Here is an 8,862-nt window from a genome sequence, read left to right as displayed (position 1 = left end):
GGGGGGAGGGGGAGTTGGGGACAGGAAGGGCAGGAGAAGCCAAAAAGTCAACCCTCCCTCTGCTGTGTATTGCTGAAGGTGGAGCATCCCCACAGGCTGCCCTGTGTGTGGCTTGGAGGAAAGAGCCAGGCTTTCAAGGAGACCTACCCAGCTCTGCATCCTGTATTACCACTTGGTACCTATGAGACTTCAGGTAAGTATCTTTACCTCTCTGAGCCATTCTTTACCCTTAAAATGGGTTTGCTACCGGATGGAGAATGAATTGGAGGAATATATCAGTTAGTGCGAGTCATCGTTCACTCTGGTGGCTGGTTCACACAGGAAGTGCTCCGTAGGTGGCACCTGTGGTTCTAAGCTTCGGGCTCCGGAGTGGGAAGCCCCTGAGGTTTTCTTCTCCCAGAGTTTTGGGGATGCTGATTTTCCGCCCAGGTCCTAGGCTGGGAGTGCCTGTGGACGGCACTATCTCATAATCACAGGCCTGAGGACAACACCATTGGAATTAGCCATGTAGGGCCAGGTGGAGGCTTGGAGCAAGACCCCTGGAATGGCCCCTCTGATGGAGACAGGATGTTCATGAGTTGGGGCAGGAAGGTGCAGAAGTTATGGGTCAGCAGAGAGGGAACTTCCTGTACACTCCTCTCAAGGACTTGGCCTCCTTTCCCCTTTCTAGACTGTAGGCTGGCTTGCTTTGTGGATTTAAACTGTTTATTTTTTTAAAAAATCATGTGTGTGTGCTAAGTTGCTTCAGTTGTGTCTGACTCTTTGTGACCCCATGGACACAAAGAGTAGCCTGCCAGGCTCCTCTGTCCATGGGATACTCCAGGCAAGAACACTGGAGTGGGTTGCCATGCTTCCTTCCAGAGGATCTTCCTGACCCAGGGACTGAATCTGTGTCTCTTATGTCTCCTGCATTGTTGCAGGCATGTTCACTCACTCCCGCGGGCGTGTTCTTTACCACTAGCACCACCTGGGAAGTCCTTTTAAATCATAATCTCAGCCAGTTCTCACTGTTGCCTTTTAGAGGCAGGAATTCTGAATTTCCATTTTTACAAGATGAGAACCAGAAAAGTGAAGGGACCTGCAGAGCTCACGCAACTCTTAGTGGCAGAACTGAGAGTTCAAGCTGGATCTTCTGACTATGATGCCAACTCCCTGCCCATGGCACCAGGGGGCCCCTCAGGTTTCCAAGGGCAGGTGTGATTTGTTCCTGAGGAACGGCAGCCTTGAGTGTTGACTTTATTTGGTAGTGACACACTCCTCCTCCTGACACCCCCTCCCCATCCCCGCCACCATCGGTTTCTTGGGCACACCCCAGGAGGTGACCATAGAAAGAGTCCCAGCTCCATACCACTGCAGCCCACCAAGTTCTGGCCTCTCTTCCTGACCTGGCTTCTCCCTGTGTCTCAGGGCCACCCTGAGAACTGTAGGACCCTGAGCGCCTCATGCTGCCTCCTGTCTCCATGCCCTGGCTCACACAGCTCCCTCTTCCTGGAATGCTTCCACCTACATTGGCGACCCAGCTAACTCCATTTGTCTTCACAGTCAGCTCAGGTGCCATGTTCTCTGGGGAACCCCCTGACCCTTCTCCCTGAGAAGCTTGGCTACCTGCTCACTTTTGTACTGTTCTCTATCTGGGTACTGGAGAAGACTCTTAAGAGTCCCTTGGACAGCAAGGAGATCCTAAAGGAAATCAACCCTGAATATTCATTGGAAGGACTGATGTTGAAGCTGAAGCTCCAATACTTTGGCCACCTGATGGGATGAGCCAACTCCCTGGGAAAGATCCTGATGAAAGATCGAGGCCAGGAGGAGGAGAGAGTGACAGAGGATGAGATGGTTGGATGGCATCATCGACTCAATGGACCTGAGTCCAGGAGACAGTTAAGGACAGGGAAGCCTGGCATGTTGCAGTCCACGGGGTCACAAACAGTTGGATACAACTTAGTGACTGAACAACAATAACTATCTGGGCACCACACATTCATCACCATAAAGACCCTTTCTTGTCTTCCCCTGGAGTAGTCAGTATTGAACTCTGCAGGGCCGAAAACCTCGCCTTACTCTCTTGGGTCAGCAGCATGGTGGAAAGGAGGTTCTTTCTCTGCAAGTGTAAGAAATCCATCTCACACACTTAGGTAAAGGGAATTGGTTGGCTTATACGGACTGAAAAACCAAAAGAGTCTATTTGACTTTAGACAAAGGGGGAAGCTGAAAAGATGTGATCAGGAATCTACCTCTCTTTGTCTCTTACACACACACACACACACACACACACACACACTGCTGATCCAGGCCTCCATCGTACAGCTGCATACAGAGAGCTCCTCTTACCCAACTCTTCCAGCCAAAGTTCCAGGCCTGGTTCCAATTGGCCAGGACCAGCTTTCATGCCCCCTTGGGGGTCTGCAGAGCGGATAAACCCCACAGAAATGCATCAAACTAGAGTAGGGGTAGGAGCATGATTCTTGCAAAGAAAGATCACTTGAAACAGAAGAAGGGGGAATAGACCCAGGGCAAACAAAAGCTATGCCCATGAAAGTGACCCTGTTCAAATTTCAGTGAGCACACAGATCTCTTGGGGATCTTGTTAAGATGCAGCTTCTGACTCAGCAGGTCTGGGGTGGGGCCTCAGGGTCTGCATTTCTGACAAGCTCCCAGATGATGTTATTGCTGCTCTCCTGGGAACCAGGCTTTGAGTGGTGAGGGTCCTAATGCACTTAACACCTGGCCCCAAATGGATTTAATGCACAAAAAGAGAGGGGATCAAGATGCTGATGAAACTGGGTGCCTACTTTGGTTCTTCCTGAACCCCTGGGCCCAGCTGTGCCTCTTAGATTGCTCCTCACTGTAACTGGTGAGGAGGTAGGGCATGCCATCTTATTTCTATCTTGTAGATCAGAAAATAGCAGCTCCAATAGGCTCTGTGACTTTCCCAAGTCACGCCAATGCATGGAGTGTAGCTGGTCCTGGGTACCTACCTTCTCTGAAGGAATGCAGAGCTCTCTCAAGGCAACCCCCTCCTCTTACAGGAACAGAGCTGCCCACCCCAGCCTCTTCCATTCTTAGGAAGGGGTTGAAAGGCTGCCAGGACAAACAGAAAGAGAAGTGGTCCACCTTGTTGTGGTCATATTTCCCCAGGATTGGAAATTCCCAGACCACTGAACAGAAGGCTGTGTCAGCTGACAAGGTGATGAGGTTTTTACAGTCCAGGTGACCTCCTGGCAGAGCTATTTGTAAATCAAAGTTGTAAAGGGCTAAGGTCACCCTGGCAGCCTCTGCTCCCTGGGTTATTTTTAACCTTGTCTTTCTTATCAGTTTTCTCTCTCCAGCTCTCCAGTTATCTGTTATCTTTAACAGAGGTAGTCTCACCACGGGTGGGGCCAGTCACACCTGGGCTTCCAGGAACAAAATGTGGGTGTCTCCAGCCCCTGACCCCACCTCGCAGGGGTGCCATGGGCACCTACAAGTGATTTGAAGAAGGGATCCTTAGCGGATCTATAGGCTAGCACAAGAGGAAGATTGCTGTTGCTATGGTTGCTGTTTAGTCGCTAAGTCATGTCAGACTCTTTGCAATCCCACGGACTGTAGTCCTCCAGGCTCCTCTGTCCATGGGATTTTCCAGGCAAGAATACTGGAGTGGGTTGCCATTTCCTTCTCCAGGGGATCTTCCCATCCTAGGATTGAACCTGCGTCTCCTACATTGGCAAGTGGATTCTTTAAAATTGAGACACCTGGGAATATAAATATGGAATGAGCTCCTGGAGAGGGAGGGAATTCCCCATCTCTTATGGGTTGAATTGTGTGCCCCAAAATTCATATATTGAAGCCCTAATCCCCAGTGCCTCAGAATGTGACCTTATTTGGAAATAGGGCCTGTGTAGATGTGTTTAGTTAAAATGAAGTCATCCCGGAGTAGGGTGAGCCCCTAATCCAGTATGAATAGTGTCCTTATAGAGGGTAAATTTGAACACTGAGAAACACACAAGGAGGTCTGATGCCATGTGAAGATGAACAGGGATTGGGCTGATGCATCAGAAGACAAAGAGCAGAAGGGATTGCCAGCAAAGCTCCAGGACAGGGGTGTGAAGGAGCTCCCTCCATCTCAGAAGGAACTAGCCCTGCTGCCACTTTGATTTCAAACTTGCAGCCTCCAGAGCTTGGAGATAAGGACTTTCTCTTGATTAAGCCACCAAGTTTGCGGCATTTTGTTATGGCAGCCCTAGGAAACAAACACATCGACATCATGTTGAGGCTGACAGGCACTTGGAAGGATGTCATCCAGCAGAAATATGACGCGAGCCACCCACGTCGTGTGTGATTTTCTAGTAGCTTCATGAAAAAAAGTTAAAAGAAACAGATGAAATTAACTTTAAAATAATATATTTTGTTTCACCCAGTAAATCCAAATTATCATTTCAACATGTAGTAAATACCAAAAAGAGTTTTATTTGATGTGGACCATTTTTGAAGTCTTTATTAAATTTGTTGCAATTTGCTTCTGCTATGTTTTGGGGGGTCTTTTTTTTTGGCCAGGAGCCATGTAAGATCTTAGCTCCCTGATCGAACCTGCACCCCCTGCATTGGAAAGCAAAGGCTTAACCATGACTGCCAGAGATATCCCCTAAAAAGAGCTTGTAATGAGATGTTTTATATTCTTTTGTTTGTTTCATAGTAAGTCTTTGAAACCTAGTGTGTGATTTTCCACAACAGCACAGCTCATTGGCTAGTGGCCACCGTACTGGACAAAGGTAGGTCCAGTTCCTGTATAGGCAGTTTACTGAGCACAGAGCCTCAGTTTGTTCACCTGCAAAATGGGGACAATAATAATACCTCCACCACAGGGGTGGCATGAAAACTAAGTAAAAAGGATGTGCCTGGCCTGAGAGTGTCCCTGGCACAGAGTGAACCTTCATAATCAAGAACTGTTACTACGATGAGGCCATCAGACTGGATGTTTAAGGACCTTCCCATTCCAAAGGCTCATACATCACCACATTTCTCACTAGACTCATCTAGACACCCCTCCACGCTCAGACTCGCCTCCAGGCTTCCTACTCAGACCAACTTGACTACATTTCCTTCAGGAAGCTTGCTGAAGGGCCCCAGTCCCCATTTTAAATCCTCAGAGCACCTTGAGAGAGCGTCACAATTTAACACTTAACTGTTAATTGTGTTATTACTGGGTAGTGAGGTTTTAAATCCCTGGAGGGCTGGGGTGTTCCTCTTCTGTTTTCTCCTCTAGCCTCTGAGCACTGAGCTTGTTCAGTCACACAGTTGGGTGATAAACCTTTATTGAGCACCCAACCTAAGTCAGCCATTGGGTCCTGCAGGACTTAGAGTGGGTATCAGCTAACAACATGTGGGTCACCTCACCCATGACATCACTCAGAAACCCCCAAACAGATGGTCTGTGAGCACCAAGGCGCAGAGCTCAGGATAGAGGAACCATAGCTTGGACCAGCCCAGGGCAGCAGACATCCTGGAACCTTCCAGGAAAAAGAGGTCAGAAGTGATGCTGCACCCTAGGCAGGGAAATCTTTCCTGCATGGGCTGTGGACCTCATGCAGAAGCCCCGAATGCCAGGCCCCAGATGCCCCACCTGGATGAGACTTGGGTCCGGCAGAGACCCTTTGAGCCACCCCCTACCCCCCTATTTCCCCCCAGCCTGGATGGCATCTAGGAGCTCGTTTACTATAAGTTGCACCTTAATAGAGGCCCAACTGGCTGCGAAAGGTATTAATACATAGATCCCCAGCACCTCCCTGAGAGTCAATCACGCCAGCCTGGCCCGGCCTGTCCTCGTCCACTGCTCTCCACCCCTACCCAACACACAGTATTTATACGGGTGTTGTCACTAGGGTTGAGCCTGGCACAGGACAGAGAAAGGCCAGCTGAAAAGATACGTCCTGTGGGCAGACAAGGTCTCACCCACCCCTGCTTCTGCACCAATCTCTTCCCTGTCAGCACTTTAACTCGACTATCCTCCATACAAGTTACCTGGGTGGGGGTGCGCATTTGCCCCTCCCCCCCACAAAGCCAGTCCTGTGGTCTAGAGCCACTGTGGCACCAGGGACCAGTTTGGTGGGGGGCTTCCCAGGTGGTCAGAGGTAAAGAATCTGCCTGCTAGTGCAGGAATCTGCCCACCATCCCTGGGTGGGGAAGATCCCCTGGAAAAGGAAATGGCAACCGACTCCAGTATTCTTGCCCAGAAAACCCCATGGACAGAGGATCCTGGTGGGCTACAGGCCATGGAGTCTCAGAGTTGGACACGACTGAGCAACTGAACACCCACACGGCAGTTTCGTGGAAGATAATTTTTCCATGGACCAGGAGGCAGGGATGGTTTTGGAATGACTCAAGTGCATTCCATGTATTGTGCACTTTATTTCTATTATTATTACATCAGCTCCACCTCAGAGCATCAGGCATTAGATCCTGGGGACCCCTGCTGTAGACCCATCCCAGTCTTCCTGTCACCTCCTCTCTTATTCCCTAAAGACAAAACACCTAGGTTTGTATCACCCTATGCCCCCTTCTAGCTGTGTGACCTTAATAAAATTGTTTAACCTGAGCCCCAGATTCCTCAACCACAAAATGAGGAGAGCAATAACATCTACCTCGTCAGGTTGCCATGACGTTTAAATAAGACACTTTCTACCACGGGCTTGTTGTAGTGAGTGGCATGTTAACAAGTGTGCACGTTAACTGTCCTTTTATGATCACAGTGATGACTATCATTTGCTTGTAAAGCATGACAGGAGGCTTATTCTGCTACCCAAACGCACATTCCGAGCCACTGCAAAGCTGGGAAGTGTGACGTCAACTTTACCTGCTGTTTTTTGGATTTTGTAGCCTATGACTTTTTGTTGAGGAATTTGTACTGACACAAGGCAACTCATTCACTCCACAAATATGTACAGAGCACCTGCTAAGGAGATGACGTATTCTTGGCGGTCCCTAGAGCAGAACTGGGCGATGTAGACAAGACGTTTTCCTGGCAGCTGCCCAGACCCACATCTTGAAAGTTCCTTTCATGCTTTGCTGAGGTGATGGCAGGATCTTTGTCTGTGTCCTTACACCAGACATAGCATGGCCTGGAGGTGATAACCAAGGAGAGGTGCAGAAAGGGCCTGTGCCCAGGAATTTGGACCAGGTTTGGGGTTTGGGTTCCAACTTCTATCTCTTGTGACTCTGGGAAAGTCAGTTGGTCTCACAGAGCTTCAGTTTTCTTCTCTTAAATGGGCACAGTAACACCTAGCCTGTAACCTCACAGGCTTGCTGTCAGCATGTGTGTGAAACCCTTTTAATAACTGTATTTTTCCTTCCTTCCTCTCTCTCTTCCTCACTCATCCACCCACTCAGCCATTCAACACTTTTTTCATTACCTACTCTTTCAGCTAGAAGTAGAAGGGATCTAGACAGAGGGAAGCAGTCCCCACCAGGATTCTCAGCCCTTCTCCCCATCTCTGGATGTCCATGTTAGGGCAGGACGACAGGAGCCATCAGACACATTCTTGAGAGGGGCTGATCCTGCCTCAGTCCAGCCAGGTGACTGGTGGCCCCTCTGAGCCAACCTGGTCTGCGTGAGGAGCGGTTCAGGTTCCCAGGCAGATGCCCTGCCTGGAACTCCCCTCTTCTTGGACCCCAGCCAGGCCTTTAACTGCACTTTTGACCTTGTGTTTTCCCATCCTCGGCAGGAAATGAATCCTAAAGCAAAAAGACTGAAGCATCAGACATACCCATGCTTCAAGCAGGAAGTAGGAAGAAAGGGAGGTTCCGGCTGTATCTGTCCCCTTCTCTCAGAAAAGCAATGCTTTTAGACAAATACCCACAACAGATTCACGCTTAGTTGTCTTTGGAGAGGACTGGAACCTGTGGCCACTATCGCTGCAAGAAAGGCTAGGGCAAAGGGAGCAGGGTGATTATGACTGGCTCACACCAAGGTCGGCAAACTTCTTTGAATGATTTTGTTCTTGTTTAGTCCCTAAATTGTGTCCGATTCTTTTGCGACCCCACGGACTGTAGCCCACCAGGCTCATCTGTCCATGGGATTTCCCAGGCGAGAATACTGGAGTAGATTGCCATTTCCCTCTCCAGGGAATCTTCCCAATCCAGGGATCGAACCCGCGTCCGCGTCTCCTGCTTTGGCAGGCAGATTTTTTATCACTGAGCCATCAGGGAAGCCCCTGTGAAGGACCAGGGGGTAAATATTTTAGGCTTCGTGGACCAGATCCATCTCTTTCGAAACCACTCAACTCAGCCTTTGTAGAGTGAAATCAGCCTTAAGTGCTACATAAACAGATGGGTGTGGCCTGCATCAACAAAACTTTATTTATGAACACAAAGTTGAATTTTTGTATAATTTTCATGGGTCACAGAATATTACTTTTCTTTTGATTTTTTTCAACCATTTTGAAAGTGTTAAAAAAAAAAACAAAAACCGTTTGAGTTTGTGGGACATACAAAAGAAAAGGGGCAGTCAGATTTGGCCTCGGGCCATGGTTTGCCAACCCTTGGCTTGGACCAATCATATGCCATTCCTTGGGGCTGAGCACACTGGCACTCCAAGGAAAAGTGTGTGTGTGTGTACTAACAGACACTGGGGGCAGGGGTGATGTGGTGGGTACATCGTGTGAGTGACTAACAGCCTTCGCCATAGGCTGTGCTGCTACACAGGAAAGACAGCGGGAGTTGAAAACAAACCATCCAAATTCCAGAGTTCGTAGCCTCCATGCTAACACCCTCTTTTCAGCTGTGAAGGGTGTATGCGGCGGGGGGGGGGGTTAGGGGGGGGAGCACGCATATCACAACGCAGGGATACAGGCCTATGTATTCCTGAGACCCTCCCGTAGCCCCTTCTCT

This window comes from Bison bison, unplaced genomic scaffold (genome assembly GCF_000754665.1).
Source record: "Bison bison bison isolate TAMUID 2011002044 unplaced genomic scaffold, Bison_UMD1.0 scf7180017864456, whole genome shotgun sequence".
In the NCBI taxonomy this organism is placed as follows: Eukaryota; Metazoa; Chordata; class Mammalia; order Artiodactyla; family Bovidae; genus Bison; species Bison bison.
The sequence above is the reverse complement of the archived record's forward strand: the minus strand, read 5'-3'. Positions refer to the sequence as shown.